This window comes from Spermophilus citellus, assembly GCF_964194105.1.
Source record: "Spermophilus citellus genome assembly, chromosome: 8".
Classification (NCBI taxonomy): domain Eukaryota; kingdom Metazoa; phylum Chordata; class Mammalia; order Rodentia; family Sciuridae; genus Spermophilus; species Spermophilus citellus.
The window spans coordinates 104,269,469-104,288,243 of NC_138189.1; positions in this window are offsets into that span (position 1 = coordinate 104,269,469).

The following is an 18,775-nucleotide window of genomic DNA, read 5'->3' on the forward strand; positions in this document are numbered from 1 at the left end:
AAAATGTCTGAAGCTTTATAGTAAATCTGAAAATCAGATAGCATAAGGGCTGCCATTTTGTTCTGATTTTAAAATGTTTTGGATAGCCTAGATTCTTTACTTTTTTACATTAACTTTATATCCATTTTTAAATTTTTTTTAAAGCTTTGCTACTTTCTTGATGGGAACTGCTTTGAATCTATAATGAACCTGGGGAGAACTGACATGTTAACAATATTGAGTTTCTTGGCCATGAACATGGTATGTAACTCCATTAAGGCAGGTCTTCCTTAATTTCTCTCAGCAAAATTTTGTAGCCTTCATTATTCTATTGCAGTTTCTTAGAGACTTTATTTTGTGCTTTCTTGAAGAGATCTAGTATTACTCTGTAATTACTGTCAATATTTTTTCAAATGAAACAAACTCTTGTTCTTCTAAATATTGCCATGTTTCATTTTCTTTGGGCACAGTGTCAGAGTCTAGGTGGTAAAGAGAAGAAGGATGATTTAGAATATATTTTGAAAATAGTGCTGAGGAGTAAGTGATGAGAAAGCCATGAAATTTATAACATAGCAAATAAACATTTTGTCCTAAGGAACTATGCAATTGTTGATACTATTGTTTTAGTCAGCTTTTTGATGCTGTGACTGAAAGACCTGACAAGAACAATTTAGGGGCAGAGATGTTTGTTTTGGCTCACAGTTTCAGAGGTCCAGTCCTGCTAGGAGCCACAAGCAAATAATATGATGCATGGCACTTTTGGTTGTAAGGTGACGCCAGCTAGCCATTGAGATGATATGATCATGTTAAGATTTACATTCATATGGAAATTGGACTCCTGCTGTTCACCTTGGCCTGCTATGGGACTCATGTTACAGGACTCCTGGAGAGTTCCCATTGGTTGGGGAAGGATAGTAGGAGGGAATTCCAGGGGAGGTCCGGGGGGCCCCCCGGTTCCGGTAGACGCGCGCGTGGGTGGACCGTTTTTGGCTTGCCAGCGCGTACGGAGTATTGGCGGCTTTTTCAAAAATAAAGTTTTGTTCCTGCTTGAGTGGCTCGTGATTCTGTGCCCAGCCAGACTGAGGCAATTGGTGGCCTGGACGGGGAAAGCCTGAAACTTAGAGGTGAGTAAAATTGCTCGCCCCTGAGGGAAGGCGACAGAATGGGTGACCATTTCAAAAAACAATGTGTTCTTGTTTTGATTTATTTTGTTTTTATTTCAAGCTCCCTAGCCCTAGAATTTTCTCAGGTGAACTGGGAAAAATGGTTGGCTCAAGGTTTGAAGTTATTCGGCCCTGAGAAAGAGAAAATTGATACAACCATTCTCTGCTCTGTTTTTGTTTCATTCTGCTTCGGCTTTGTTTTATCCTACCTTATTGGGTTACGTTACCTTTATAGTAGATTAGAATCTAGTAAAAAACAAACCAAAAAACTGTTAAGTAAATTGTTAGAGGTCCAAACTATGGTAGAAAAAACGCTAGGTCAAGCAAAAGAGAAGGTCTCTCAAGCTAGTCAGACAGACCAAAATTTAAAGAAAGAAAGCTTAGAGGAAAAACAGCCATCAGGTGGAGAATTACAACAGGAGGCTGCTACTAACTCCGTTCTATCACCAGAGGGCGTAATTCAACCAACAGCTCCATCTACAGCTGAGTGGCCCTCAACTCCCGTTGTTGATGGATGGAATTCTGAGGCAGGACCCCAAAGATTAACATGCCCTGTACTTGAGCAGGCAGGAGGGCAACGAATTCACCATGCTTTAGATTTCAATACAGTAAAGCAATTAAAGGAGGCTATAACAACCTATGGGCCACAAGCTCCCTTCACGGTAAGCATGGTCGAATCTGTTACCAACTTGGACATGACACCAGCAGATTGGGCTAACATGTGTCGATCTGTGCTAAATGGAGGGCAATATTTGTTATGGAAGGTTGCCAATGAGGAATTTTGCATGGAGACAGCTAGGTGAAATGCAGAAGCCAGTTACCCTCAAAGAAATCTAGATATGTTATTAGGAAAGGGACCTTATGAGGGTCAAAGACAGCAAATTGAATATGACCCTGGCGTATACGCACAAATTGCTGTAGATGCAGTTAGGGCATGGAAAACTTTACAGGGGCATGGAGATTTAAAAGGTCAATTATCTAAGGTAATATAAGGAACTAATGAACCTTACGCTGAATTTGTAGATAGGCTTATTCAGACAGCCTCTAGAATATTTGGAAATACAGAACAGGCAATGCCATTTATAAAACAACTGGCTTATGACCAAGCAAATCATTGCTGCAGAGAGGTCATTAGACCATGGAGACATGAAGATTTAAACATATATATTAAATTATGTAGAGACATTAATGAACAAGGGCAAGTCTTAGCAGCAGTACAACAGGCTTTAGATGCCAGGCCAAAAACATGCTATAATTGTAATCAAACAGGACACTTTAAAAGGAGTTGCCCCATAAGAGGAGGGTTTAACAAAACTAGGTATCAAAGGAATAGAATACCGGGTATTTGCCCACAATGCCATAGAGGGAAACATTGGGCTAATGAATGCCGTTCTCAAACCACCATAGAGGGTATTCCGTTATCAAAAAACGGACAAGGACCAAGTGTTTACCCACGATATCGTGGAGAAAGGTATCAGGCTCCATTGCCAAAAAATGGACTAGAGGGCCCAATGCCCCGGGGCCCAAAACCACAAATATATGGGGCAATGGAGGAACCCAGCAGCACCATCAAGGTAGTGCCCAGGACGCATTATCCATTAAATCCCTCATCAGACAAACTAGAAGGAGCGCAGGGTTGGACATCTGCGCCTCTGCCAGAGCAGTATTAACTCCAGAGATGGGAGTTCAAATCATTCCCACAGGAGTAAAAGGACCTCTTCCCCAGGGAACAGTAGGCTTATTATTGGGATGCAGTTCTTCTACACTAAAAGGACTTATGATAAGTCCTGGGGTAATTGATCCCGATTATGAGGGTGAAATAAAAATTATAGCTAGTTCTCCAAGAGGTATATCAGTAATTTCACCAGGAGATTGAATATCACAGTTATTAATAATACCCAGCCTTCATGATAAATTTTCCAGTTGTAATGTAGAAAGAGGTTCCAAGGGATTAGGCTCCACAGGTGTAGATTGGGCTATGCTGTCTTTAAATTTAGATTCTCGCCCAATGCTAAAATTAAATATTCAAGGACATGACTTTAATGGGCTGCTGGACACAGGTGCTGACCTCAGCATCATATCTTGTCAAGAATGGCCAAAACATTGGCCATTACAACAAGCCACTCAAACGCTTCAAAGCCTAGGAGTGGCAACAAATCCCCATAGAAGTGCTATGGTATTAGTTTGGAGGGATCCTGAAGGATGTGAAGGAACTATACAGCCCTATGTATTGGATCATCTTCCCGTAAATTTATGGGGACGAGATGTCCTAGATCAATTAGGATTGACATTAACAAATAACATCAATCCTAACGCGCCCACTACTAGGGCTAAACAAGGCTTTAGGAAAGAAAAAAGATTAAGAGAACAAGAACAAGGTATAACAGCACCTATTCAAATAGATCAAGAAATAAATAGACATGGATTGGGTTTTCAGAAAGGGCCACTGAGACAATCAAAATTACTTGGAAATCAGAAAGACCAGTGTGGGTTCCTCAGTGGCCCCTGACTAAAGAAAAGATACAAGTAGCCCATGACTTGGTCAAACAACAATTAGCAGAAGGACATATACAACCTTCCGTATCCCCCCATAATACTCCCATTTTTGTCATTAAAAAGAAATCTGGTAAATGGAGATTATTACAAGATTTAAGAGCCATTAATAATGAGATGGTTATTATGGGACCTGCTCAATCAGGGATTCCCCAATTGTCTGCTTTACCAAAAACCTGGCATGTTTTAGCTATAGATATTAAAGATTGTTTCTTTTCAATTCCAATTCATCCCAAGGATAGTCCACATTTTGCATTTACTATCCCTGCACTGAATCCTGAAGGTCCTGATCAGAGATATGAATGGAAAGTACTCCCTCAAGGGATGGCTAACAGCCCAACTATGTGTCAAATTTATGTTAATAAAGCAATCCAGCCACTTAGAAATCAAAATCCTGAACTACAAATATTTCACTATATGGATGATGTGTTATTGGCACATAAAGATAAAAACACATTGCTAGAATGTTATGCCACACTTACAAACTTATTGAAAAATTATAATCTAGAAATAGCAATAGATAAAGTGCAATTAAATCTTCCAATTAATTATTTAGGAGTTCTATTATCCTCAACCATGGTCCATCCACCAAAAATTCAAATACGAGTAGATCAACTCAAATCACTTAATGACTTTCAAAAGTTATTGGGAGACATAAATTGGATAAGGCCTTATCTAGGCATACCAACAGGAGAGTTGGGACCTTTATTTGATATTCTAAAAGGTCCATCAGATCCAAATTCACCCCGCATGTTAACGCCTGAAGCAAGAAAAGCATTAAAAATCATTGAAACATATATGGAAAATATGCATTTGGATAGAATTGATATAAGTTTGCCTTTATTATTTATTGTACTACCAACAAAAAATATTCCTACAGGAGTATTTTGGCAAGAAGGTCCATTATTGTGGATACATTTATCTTATTCTCCTAACACTATTCTTACTAGATATCCTGAGGCTGTAGGACAATTAATACTCAAAGGAATAAAAGCAGCAAAGGGAGTGTTTGGGATTTCTCCCAATAAAATTATTACTCCATATACTATGGATCAAATTGATGAGTTAGCTAATGAGTTAAATACTTGGGCAATAATCATGTGTAAAACTAGTGTTTCATTTGATAATCACTTACCATCTAATCCTTTGTTGTCTTTTTGGTCTAAGCATCCTGTAGTTTTTCCAAAAATGACAAGAAAAACCCCTATCATAAATGCTCCAAATATATTCACTGATGGGTCAAACAATGGTACAGCAGCAGTAGCTACTCCTGATCAAACTTTTACATTTTTAGTACCCAAACAATCAGCTCAAAAGGTAGAGCTTAATGCAGTATTACCAGCTTTTATGATGTTTAAAGATTCTGTATTTAATTTATTTTCTGATAGTCAGTATGTAGTTAATGCTATAATATCCCTTGAAGATGCTGGTAGGATTTCACCTTCTTCTACTGTTTTCTCTTTGTTTTCCGCTATACAAAGTCTAATCTGGGACAGAAAAGATCCATTCTTTATAGGACATATCAGGGCACATACTTGATTGCCTGGAGCCCTTAGTATGGGCAATGAACTAGCAGATAAATCTACACATGACATACATATTTTCTCCACAATAGAAGAAGCTATAAATTTTCATAAAAGTTTCCATGTCAATGCTAATACTTTACAAAAGCGTTTTAAAATAACTAAAGAACAAGCCAGACATATAATAAAACAATGTCAAAATTGTGTGACATTTTTACCACAAGTTAATCTTGGAGTCAATCCTAGAGGACTGATACCTAACCATATTTGGCAGATGGACGTCACACACTTGCCAGAATTTGGAAAATTAAAATATTTACATGTTACAGTTGATACTTCTTCCGGATTTTTGATGGGCTCCCTTCATGCCGGAGAAAAAACTAAAGATGTTATAGCTCATTGCTTACAAAATTTTGCCACTGTGGGCGTTCCAATACAGTTAAAAACGGACAATGGTCCTGGTTATACTTCCTCCTCTTTTAAACAATTTTGCTCATCATTTGGCATTACTCACATGATAGGAATTCCATACAATCCACAAGGACAAGGCATAGTTGAAAGAGCTCATCAAACTATTAAAATGTACTTATTAAAACAAAAGGAGGGAATTGGAAAGGGGTATATATCCCCCAAAGATAAACTTAAAATAACCCTTTTTACTCTAAACTTTTTAAATTTGGATTCATCGGGACTTAGTGCTGCGGAAAGACATTTGTATCCAAAAATGTACATAAGCCTAAGGTACTTTGGAAAGATATTCTAACAGGACAATGGAAAGGTCCGGATTCAGTGATGGTCTGGAGTCGGGGCTCTGTCTGTGTTTTTCCACAGGAGGAACAGCAGCCGATTTGGATTCCAGAGAGATTAATCAAAACAATTTCTACAGAAAAAGAAGATGATTTGACTCAAATCCATAACAGCTGATATCCAGAACTCCAGCTTGGCTATTCTTACATCTTCGACAGTGATCAACCGGGATGCTTTTTTCAATATCTATTTTATTATTGCTTTTCCCACATCATAAATTTCCATTTTATTTTTGAGCTCATACAGACATAAATTAATGTTTTTCTGACTATGGAGTTTTTAAACATTGCTATGGAGATTTCACCTAGGTAATCTACAAGGCCTTTACTATTGTCTTATATGTTGTATGTTACGTGTGCACATTTCTGTTTTGTGTTGTATGTCTGTATGTGCGTATGTCCATATATCATATATGAGGAGCACTCATAAAAATATGGATCCCAAATTTTTTTATTATTCACGTGATTTTAATGGTTTAATTTAATTTGGGTAAACAGCTGTTGAAGACTGTTTTAATATGTGTACAAATAAGCAGGTTAACAGATCTGTTTGTTTACTTTCACCTTTCCTTTTCATTATATTTAATAATTCTGTTCAGGGTAATGTAAATTGTTCTAAAAATTGTTTTCTTAATACCTGTTGAAATGTTACATTTTTTTTTTCTCTTTTCTTAACATCATTGTCAATCCCTATTTTCATCCCAGTGCCGGTGAAGACAAAGATGAAACCAAACTACAACTTCTTCAATAATTATCACAACAAACTGTATAAACTGATGCATCAATGAATAATAACTCAACAAGTAATGCTCAATCACTGAGTCGATTTATTTTGGGAGGAAATGGACATATTGATAGATTCCTCCACTTTGAACTGCTTACAAAACTTGCCTGGACTATGTATCACTTGTATGCATTGTGCTCTATCTGTTGATGCAGCGAATTATGGTAGTGCTGGCATATCTTTGCTGATGTGTCACCAGTGATGCAATTTTTCCTAAAGAGCCGTCTATTGACTTGATGTCGTGGCATTTCTGTATCCTCCTCCCTTCTACTAGTGATGGTTAATTTTGAGGGCCAACTGAGGTGAGGCAAAGAACTTCACCCCCCCCACGGGCACCAAGGTCAAATTTGGGGGCCAACAGAGGTTAGGCAAAGAACCTCACCCCCCCACTGGTGCATAGGCCTATCCACAGATATGGCTATATACTGGACCGGTAGTCAGTGATGGGTATGATTCAGTTGCAGTGGTATCAACGTAAGACAGGAGGCTGACCCCTAGAGGTCAGTTTTCCGATGACGGATAAGAACCATATGTTGAATTGGACATACCTAATAGGCACGGTCCCTAGCCACATTGCCTGCTGCTTAATTAAACAGAAGGGGGCAGATGCTAGGAGCCACAAGCAAATAATATGATGCATGGCACTTTTGGTTGTAAGGTGACGCCAGCTAGCCATTGAGATGATATGATTATATTAAGATTTACATTCATATGGAAATTGGACTCCTGCTGTTCACCTTGGCCTGCTATGGGACTCATGTTACAGGACTCCTGGAGAGTTCCCATTGGTTGGGGAAGGATAGTAGGAGGGAATTCCAGGGGAGGTCCGGGGGGCCCCCCGGTTCCGGTAGACGCGCGCGTGGGTGGACCGTTTTTGGCTTGCCAGCGCGTACGGAGTATTGGCGGCTTTTTCAAAAATAAAGTTTTGTTCCTGCTTGAGTGGCTCGTGATTCTGTGCCCAGCCAGACTGAGGCAATTGGTGGCCTGGACGGGGAAAGCCTGAAACTTAGAGGTGAGTAAAATTGCTCGCCCCTGAGGGAAGGCGACAGAATGGGTGACCATTTCAAAAAACAATGTGTTCTTGTTTTGATTTATTTTGTTTTTATTTCAAGCTCCCTAGCCCTAGAATTTTCTCAGGTGAACTGGGAAAAATGGTTGGCTCAAGGTTTGAAGTTATTCGGCCCTGAGAAAGAGAAAATTGATACAACCATTCTCTGCTCTGTTTTTGTTTCATTCTGCTTCGGCTTTGTTTTATCCTACCTTATTGGGTTACGTTACCTTTATAGTAGATTAGAATCTAGTAAAAAACAAACCAAAAAACTGTTAAGTAAATTGTTAGAGGTCCAAACTATGGTAGAAAAAACGCTAGGTCAAGCAAAAGAGAAGGTCTCTCAAGCTAGTCAGACAGACCAAAATTTAAAGAAAGAAAGCTTAGAGGAAAAACAGCCATCAGGTGGAGAATTACAACAGGAGGCTGCTACTAACTCCGTTCTATCACCAGAGGGCGTAATTCAACCAACAGCTCCATCTACAGCTGAGTGGCCCTCAACTCCCGTTGTTGATGGATGGAATTCTGAGGCAGGACCCCAAAGATTAACATGCCCTGTACTTGAGCAGGCAGGAGGGCAACGAATTCACCATGCTTTAGATTTCAATACAGTAAAGCAATTAAAGGAGGCTATAACAACCTATGGGCCACAAGCTCCCTTCACGGTAAGCATGGTCGAATCTGTTACCAACTTGGACATGACACCAGCAGATTGGGCTAACATGTGTCGATCTGTGCTAAATGGAGGGCAATATTTGTTATGGAAGGTTGCCAATGAGGAATTTTGCATGGAGACAGCTAGGTGAAATGCAGAAGCCAGTTACCCTCAAAGAAATCTAGATATGTTATTAGGAAAGGGACCTTATGAGGGTCAAAGACAGCAAATTGAATATGACCCTGGCGTATACGCACAAATTGCTGTAGATGCAGTTAGGGCATGGAAAACTTTACAGGGGCATGGAGATTTAAAAGGTCAATTATCTAAGGTAATATAAGGAACTAATGAACCTTACGCTGAATTTGTAGATAGGCTTATTCAGACAGCCTCTAGAATATTTGGAAATACAGAACAGGCAATGCCATTTATAAAACAACTGGCTTATGACCAAGCAAATCATTGCTGCAGAGAGGTCATTAGACCATGGAGACATGAAGATTTAAACATATATATTAAATTATGTAGAGACATTAATGAACAAGGGCAAGTCTTAGCAGCAGTACAACAGGCTTTAGATGCCAGGCCAAAAACATGCTATAATTGTAATCAAACAGGACACTTTAAAAGGAGTTGCCCCATAAGAGGAGGGTTTAACAAAACTAGGTATCAAAGGAATAGAATACCGGGTATTTGCCCACAATGCCATAGAGGGAAACATTGGGCTAATGAATGCCGTTCTCAAACCACCATAGAGGGTATTCCGTTATCAAAAAACGGACAAGGACCAAGTGTTTACCCACGATATCGTGGAGAAAGGTATCAGGCTCCATTGCCAAAAAATGGACTAGAGGGCCCAATGCCCCGGGGCCCAAAACCACAAATATATGGGGCAATGGAGGAACCCAGCAGCACCATCAAGGTAGTGCCCAGGACGCATTATCCATTAAATCCCTCATCAGACAAACTAGAAGGAGCGCAGGGTTGGACATCTGCGCCTCTGCCAGAGCAGTATTAACTCCAGAGATGGGAGTTCAAATCATTCCCACAGGAGTAAAAGGACCTCTTCCCCAGGGAACAGTAGGCTTATTATTGGGATGCAGTTCTTCTACACTAAAAGGACTTATGATAAGTCCTGGGGTAATTGATCCCGATTATGAGGGTGAAATAAAAATTATAGCTAGTTCTCCAAGAGGTATATCAGTAATTTCACCAGGAGATTGAATATCACAGTTATTAATAATACCCAGCCTTCATGATAAATTTTCCAGTTGTAATGTAGAAAGAGGTTCCAAGGGATTAGGCTCCACAGGTGTAGATTGGGCTATGCTGTCTTTAAATTTAGATTCTCGCCCAATGCTAAAATTAAATATTCAAGGACATGACTTTAATGGGCTGCTGGACACAGGTGCTGACCTCAGCATCATATCTTGTCAAGAATGGCCAAAACATTGGCCATTACAACAAGCCACTCAAACGCTTCAAAGCCTAGGAGTGGCAACAAATCCCCATAGAAGTGCTATGGTATTAGTTTGGAGGGATCCTGAAGGATGTGAAGGAACTATACAGCCCTATGTATTGGATCATCTTCCCGTAAATTTATGGGGACGAGATGTCCTAGATCAATTAGGATTGACATTAACAAATAACATCAATCCTAACGCGCCCACTACTAGGGCTAAACAAGGCTTTAGGAAAGAAAAAAGATTAAGAGAACAAGAACAAGGTATAACAGCACCTATTCAAATAGATCAAGAAATAAATAGACATGGATTGGGTTTTCAGAAAGGGCCACTGAGACAATCAAAATTACTTGGAAATCAGAAAGACCAGTGTGGGTTCCTCAGTGGCCCCTGACTAAAGAAAAGATACAAGTAGCCCATGACTTGGTCAAACAACAATTAGCAGAAGGACATATACAACCTTCCGTATCCCCCCATAATACTCCCATTTTTGTCATTAAAAAGAAATCTGGTAAATGGAGATTATTACAAGATTTAAGAGCCATTAATAATGAGATGGTTATTATGGGACCTGCTCAATCAGGGATTCCCCAATTGTCTGCTTTACCAAAAACCTGGCATGTTTTAGCTATAGATATTAAAGATTGTTTCTTTTCAATTCCAATTCATCCCAAGGATAGTCCACATTTTGCATTTACTATCCCTGCACTGAATCCTGAAGGTCCTGATCAGAGATATGAATGGAAAGTACTCCCTCAAGGGATGGCTAACAGCCCAACTATGTGTCAAATTTATGTTAATAAAGCAATCCAGCCACTTAGAAATCAAAATCCTGAACTACAAATATTTCACTATATGGATGATGTGTTATTGGCACATAAAGATAAAAACACATTGCTAGAATGTTATGCCACACTTACAAACTTATTGAAAAATTATAATCTAGAAATAGCAATAGATAAAGTGCAATTAAATCTTCCAATTAATTATTTAGGAGTTCTATTATCCTCAACCATGGTCCATCCACCAAAAATTCAAATACGAGTAGATCAACTCAAATCACTTAATGACTTTCAAAAGTTATTGGGAGACATAAATTGGATAAGGCCTTATCTAGGCATACCAACAGGAGAGTTGGGACCTTTATTTGATATTCTAAAAGGTCCATCAGATCCAAATTCACCCCGCATGTTAACGCCTGAAGCAAGAAAAGCATTAAAAATCATTGAAACATATATGGAAAATATGCATTTGGATAGAATTGATATAAGTTTGCCTTTATTATTTATTGTACTACCAACAAAAAATATTCCTACAGGAGTATTTTGGCAAGAAGGTCCATTATTGTGGATACATTTATCTTATTCTCCTAACACTATTCTTACTAGATATCCTGAGGCTGTAGGACAATTAATACTCAAAGGAATAAAAGCAGCAAAGGGAGTGTTTGGGATTTCTCCCAATAAAATTATTACTCCATATACTATGGATCAAATTGATGAGTTAGCTAATGAGTTAAATACTTGGGCAATAATCATGTGTAAAACTAGTGTTTCATTTGATAATCACTTACCATCTAATCCTTTGTTGTCTTTTTGGTCTAAGCATCCTGTAGTTTTTCCAAAAATGACAAGAAAAACCCCTATCATAAATGCTCCAAATATATTCACTGATGGGTCAAACAATGGTACAGCAGCAGTAGCTACTCCTGATCAAACTTTTACATTTTTAGTACCCAAACAATCAGCTCAAAAGGTAGAGCTTAATGCAGTATTACCAGCTTTTATGATGTTTAAAGATTCTGTATTTAATTTATTTTCTGATAGTCAGTATGTAGTTAATGCTATAATATCCCTTGAAGATGCTGGTAGGATTTCACCTTCTTCTACTGTTTTCTCTTTGTTTTCCGCTATACAAAGTCTAATCTGGGACAGAAAAGATCCATTCTTTATAGGACATATCAGGGCACATACTTGATTGCCTGGAGCCCTTAGTATGGGCAATGAACTAGCAGATAAATCTACACATGACATACATATTTTCTCCACAATAGAAGAAGCTATAAATTTTCATAAAAGTTTCCATGTCAATGCTAATACTTTACAAAAGCGTTTTAAAATAACTAAAGAACAAGCCAGACATATAATAAAACAATGTCAAAATTGTGTGACATTTTTACCACAAGTTAATCTTGGAGTCAATCCTAGAGGACTGATACCTAACCATATTTGGCAGATGGACGTCACACACTTGCCAGAATTTGGAAAATTAAAATATTTACATGTTACAGTTGATACTTCTTCCGGATTTTTGATGGGCTCCCTTCATGCCGGAGAAAAAACTAAAGATGTTATAGCTCATTGCTTACAAAATTTTGCCACTGTGGGCGTTCCAATACAGTTAAAAACGGACAATGGTCCTGGTTATACTTCCTCCTCTTTTAAACAATTTTGCTCATCATTTGGCATTACTCACATGATAGGAATTCCATACAATCCACAAGGACAAGGCATAGTTGAAAGAGCTCATCAAACTATTAAAATGTACTTATTAAAACAAAAGGAGGGAATTGGAAAGGGGTATATATCCCCCAAAGATAAACTTAAAATAACCCTTTTTACTCTAAACTTTTTAAATTTGGATTCATCGGGACTTAGTGCTGCGGAAAGACATTTGTATCCAAAAATGTACATAAGCCTAAGGTACTTTGGAAAGATATTCTAACAGGACAATGGAAAGGTCCGGATTCAGTGATGGTCTGGAGTCGGGGCTCTGTCTGTGTTTTTCCACAGGAGGAACAGCAGCCGATTTGGATTCCAGAGAGATTAATCAAAACAATTTCTACAGAAAAAGAAGATGATTTGACTCAAATCCATAACAGCTGATATCCAGAACTCCAGCTTGGCTATTCTTACATCTTCGACAGTGATCAACCGGGATGCTTTTTTCAATATCTATTTTATTATTGCTTTTCCCACATCATAAATTTCCATTTTATTTTTGAGCTCATACAGACATAAATTAATGTTTTTCTGACTATGGAGTTTTTAAACATTGCTATGGAGATTTCACCTAGGTAATCTACAAGGCCTTTACTATTGTCTTATATGTTGTATGTTACGTGTGCACATTTCTGTTTTGTGTTGTATGTCTGTATGTGCGTATGTCCATATATCATATATGAGGAGCACTCATAAAAATATGGATCCCAAATTTTTTTATTATTCACGTGATTTTAATGGTTTAATTTAATTTGGGTAAACAGCTGTTGAAGACTGTTTTAATATGTGTACAAATAAGCAGGTTAACAGATCTGTTTGTTTACTTTCACCTTTCCTTTTCATTATATTTAATAATTCTGTTCAGGGTAATGTAAATTGTTCTAAAAATTGTTTTCTTAATACCTGTTGAAATGTTACATTTTTTTTTTCTCTTTTCTTAACATCATTGTCAATCCCTATTTTCATCCCAGTGCCGGTGAAGACAAAGATGAAACCAAACTACAACTTCTTCAATAATTATCACAACAAACTGTATAAACTGATGCATCAATGAATAATAACTCAACAAGTAATGCTCAATCACTGAGTCGATTTATTTTGGGAGGAAATGGACATATTGATAGATTCCTCCACTTTGAACTGCTTACAAAACTTGCCTGGACTATGTATCACTTGTATGCATTGTGCTCTATCTGTTGATGCAGCGAATTATGGTAGTGCTGGCATATCTTTGCTGATGTGTCACCAGTGATGCAATTTTTCCTAAAGAGCCGTCTATTGACTTGATGTCGTGGCATTTCTGTATCCTCCTCCCTTCTACTAGTGATGGTTAATTTTGAGGGCCAACTGAGGTGAGGCAAAGAACTTCACCCCCCCCACGGGCACCAAGGTCAAATTTGGGGGCCAACAGAGGTTAGGCAAAGAACCTCACCCCCCCACTGGTGCATAGGCCTATCCACAGATATGGCTATATACTGGACCGGTAGTCAGTGATGGGTATGATTCAGTTGCAGTGGTATCAACGTAAGACAGGAGGCTGACCCCTAGAGGTCAGTTTTCCGATGACGGATAAGAACCATATGTTGAATTGGACATACCTAATAGGCACGGTCCCTAGCCACATTGCCTGCTGCTTAATTAAACAGAAGGGGGCAGATGCTAGGAGCCACAAGCAAATAATATGATGCATGGCACTTTTGGTTGTAAGGTGACGCCAGCTAGCCATTGAGATGATATGATTATATTAAGATTTACATTCATATGGAAATTGGACTCCTGCTGTTCACCTTGGCCTGCTATGGGACTCATGTTACAGGACTCCTGGAGAGTTCCCATTGGTTGGGGAAGGATAGTAGGAGGGAATTCCAGGGGAGGTCCGGGGGGCCCCCCGGTTCCGGTAGACGCGCGCGTGGGTGGACCGTTTTTGGCTTGCCAGCGCGTACGGAGTATTGGCGGCTTTTTCAAAAATAAAGTTTTGTTCCTGCTTGAGTGGCTCGTGATTCTGTGCCCAGCCAGACTGAGGCACAGTCCATGTTCAGTCAACTCCATTGTTCTGGGCACAAGATGAGGAAGAACATCTGGCAGAAGGGTACCCCAGAGGGAGGCTGTTCAGTTCATGACAGCCAGGAAGCAGAAACAGAGCAAGGAACCAGGGATAATGTAATCCCAGAGGGCACACCCTCCCATGGCCCACTTCCTCCAGTCATGCTCCACCTGCCTACTGTTACCATCCATTTATTTATCTATTCAAATTATTAGTCCATCAAATGGAATAATCCACTGATTAGGATATAGCTCTCATAATATAATTATTTCACCTCTAACATTTCTACATTGCCTCACTCATGAGCTTTTGGGGGTTGCTTGATATCCAAACCATAAACAACTGTTTACTGAAATGAATGCTTTCAGATATCTGTCATTTAAGTTGTGGTTACAGACAAGACTTTTCTAGCTATTTTTAAAAACATAAACTGATTTGAAACAGGAATGTGGGTACTTGTGGGCTCTAGGACAAGCTTTGATTAACTCTTCAAAACTCTCATGCCACAGTCAGGGCACCTACTGTCCCCATTGCTGGTCTGCCTTTAGAATTTCTCCACTGTGGCTTGAATTGGAGGTCAGGAAATTTGCACAAGTATGAACTCCTGGAACATGCTGTGTCTATTAGATGTGCACCAGCAAAATGGGGATCTCTGCCACTGCTTCTTTCCTTGGGTAACAGCTCAATTCAGGAATTGTGGGAGGATGTGTGAGTGTCATAACCTAAACACATCTAGAGCCTTTTCTCAAGGCATTCTGGGAAAAGCAGCTTTAAACTTGCCAATGTTTGCAGTATAGGCTGCCATTACTCCATCTTCAAAGAGGGATTTAGCTGAGCTCCAGGTTGGAGGACAGTCAGTGTGGGTAGAATTTCTTAAACTCCTTCACATCAACTTTGATATCTGCAAATTTCCTCACTGATATTTGAAGATGGAGAAAAGACATATGGGTTTATTTAATAACATTGTTCCTTGAAATTAAAAAAAAAAAGAAACCGAATTTTTTTCTTTGAAGTATAAGTCCGCACTCTAACTACCTATCATTACAGAAAGCTCTTTCGGATCAAGAAAATGAGGTTAAAATGGAGTCCCAGTTGGGAGTGGTTCATTTGCTCAGCTTATGAGGTTTATCTTGCCAAGGGCAAAAGCCCCGGAAATTTCATCTCAGAAGCCTTTTGAAGGGCCTTGCAAGTGGGGGGAATCGTATCTTTTCCGGTATGAGCTATTTATTAATCTAAAACTGTCAGGACACTGGATTGTACAAATTACCATCAGAACAAACCCATTTCTTATTTATTCCTAAAATCACAAGAATTTTTTGTGCCTCCACCTGTCAAAATTATTGCTTTTCAAGTAGACACTGTATTCTTCCCTATTATTTTAATTTTTTTTGGATCTGCCATTGTTTATGTGTTTATTTTGGGAAAGTTATTGGATCCCTTTTTTGTTCTTTTTTTTTAATGTTGTTTTGTTTTTCATGGAAGCAGTGCAGTCTATTTCACTGATATACTATATATGTAACCTGTCCAATCAATTCTGTTTCCCATTCCTTTTTCTTTGCTACCACCATGCTTCTCTTTCTTCTTCTTTATCTTCCTTGTTTCTTTCCCTTCTTTCCCTTTTCCCTCCTCTGTCTCCTATCAGTTTCTTTAGGCTTCTCATTTATCTGTCGGTGACACCTTTCCTACTTTAGAATGAGATTTCTTATACAACTTCAGGCAGCACCTTCTCTTCCTTCTTAAAGGACCTGCTTCCTTCTATCTAATTTAAGATGTGGAGTTGTAAGAAACTCAAAAGAAGCAATTTGTATTTCTTACACTGCATTTCAGAGGTTGGTGAACACATCTATTTTTGTTCACTTGTAAAAGGAGGTAGGTCTCTGAAAAGATTGAGAAGTAGAGGTGCTGTAGGCCTTAAAAAAGAAAAAAACTCTCATTTCTGCTAGAGGAATTAAAATCTGATTTTAAAACTTAAAAGTGAGCCTCCTATTTCTGTTCCTTTGGGGCTCATTCTGCATCTTTTGATGGTTCTAATGTGCAGTCTTAAAGTGAGTGTCACATTTGTCCCAGCTTTCCTGTTCCCTGCTTGCAGCTATCACGGGTACTGTGTGGGCTCATCTGTGGGCTGCAGTATTCCCAGGATGGGCACCGTCTGTGCCCTCAAATGCAGAAATACAAGTGGCACTCACGATGGAGCAGGCACTTGCTTTCTCTCTCTCCTCCCACCCTACCCTCCAATAAAAATTCATCTTCAGGGTTTATGGAATCATGTGGGAGGTTCATCATACTGTGGGGTCCTTTCTTGGTGTTTATAAAGAAGAGTTCACATGGAAGTGAAGCAAGTGAATGATTTAGAGCCATGAATCACACAGAGGAAGAAGGTGAGTGATGCAGGCAAACCTGGAGTCAATTAAAACTCGATAAACAACTGCTAAGGATAAAAATGGGACTACCTCCAAGGGTCTTTCCAAGAGTAAGTTTATAAGAGTGAGTTATTCTTAATGAATAATTTATTTAATAATTATGATCAAATGAATTATGAGCATTTGGTCATTACTTACTTCTGAAGTCAAGTTATTTAGATTAAATTAACTTCTAAATGTGCACTATTAGATATGGAAAATAACACCCCACTCCAAATAGTGAGACCTAGGGAAAGGGTGGTGAGAAAGAAAGCCATACACTGAGAGCAGTGATCCTTTCCCAATACATTAATTCCTGGTGATAAAACAAACGCTGGGGAGGAGATGTCCATCAAATCTAGAAAAGTCTCTGGGAAAAGGCCAAAGCATTAATCCTTCCATAAGCAAATCCTTTCCAGATACCAACCACTGACTCCAGGCTCTCCATCCAGGCCAGTAAGATAAATCCCAGAGACTGACCACTGACCTCAGACTCCCTCCCATTTTGCCTAGTAAAACAGACCCCAAATGCCTGAGTACCCAAGCTGACACGCTCAATAATTAAGTCACCTCTCAGTAGAACCTATATAAGTCCAATACCCTCCTTTTCTCAGTGGCTCATTTTCCAACAGGAGAGTGGGTCTGTCAGAATCATGACTCTATTCCTGAATAAAGGCTTTTGGCTGATCTGTGAAGTTTGCATCCGGCCTGGTCTTTTTGTGCTAATATGCAATTCCCTCTCTCTCTAGGTACTGAAAAACACACAATATAGAAGTTTAGAATTATAACTATCCACTATGCATACCTTTTCTTAAGTGAATACTTATTTTTAGATAATGCCTAAATCTATAATAAGAGGCCTATTTGCTCTCTATGTGACTTCTGCATCAATGTCAAGAGAATATATTAAACTTTGAGAGAGACATGAAATAATGGATGCAATAAGAAAGTCAAGAAAAAGGAAGATTCTATTTGAAATGATTGGGGGGGGAAGTAATAATTTAAAAAATTTAAATTTGGAGATAGTGTATGTTTTGGTTGAAGGGAGAGGTGGTGATTATTACTTTTTGTCTCCATGGTCAACATTAATCTAAAATTTCCACCTATTATTTTGTCTACTGGCAAGATAAGCCAGAACATCACTGATCAAACTGTACTAAAATGCATATTATGTGTGTTAGCTGGCCTCAGTTCAGATCCTCCAGGGAGTGGACACTGGGAGAGGATCAGAGGTGCAGGACACTGGTGGAGGGAACACTTGTGAAAGATAAGGGGAGAGGTTGAGGAGCAGGGCAGGAGAGTCTGTAGGTTGCCCTGCATGCCTGGCACCTGTAAAAAGAGAGGGAATGAGAAGGATCATCTAGCTGAAGACTGCAGTGCCTCTCCCAGGTAGTCTTAGTGAGGCTCAGAGGCTACCCAAAGCTAAAGTTGATCTTTGGAGGAATCCTACATTGGGCAGAAATATTCTTGGCACAGTACCCTGTGGGAAGCTGTGGCCTCAGTGAGAATGCTGAGGTAGATTCCCAAGATGGGCTACCTGGAGCTGTCATATCACCCTAGTCTTTGCAAAGGGTACTTTTTTGAAGGCCAATCTGAACAGTGCACCTCTGTGGCTACCATACTATTAAATGCTGACTACTATGTTAAGGCTACTGAAAGAAAATTCTATAATTTTGTTAGTTTATACACAACAGAAACTTACTTCTTATAGTTTGAGAGGATGAAAAGTCCAAGAATAAAGTAGATTCAGTGTCTATTGAGTCTTCCCATGATAGAAGAGGCCAGAGGTGTCCTTGGGCCTCTTTTATAAGGACACCAATCCCATTCATGAGAGACCCCACCTCCTGGTGTGATCAC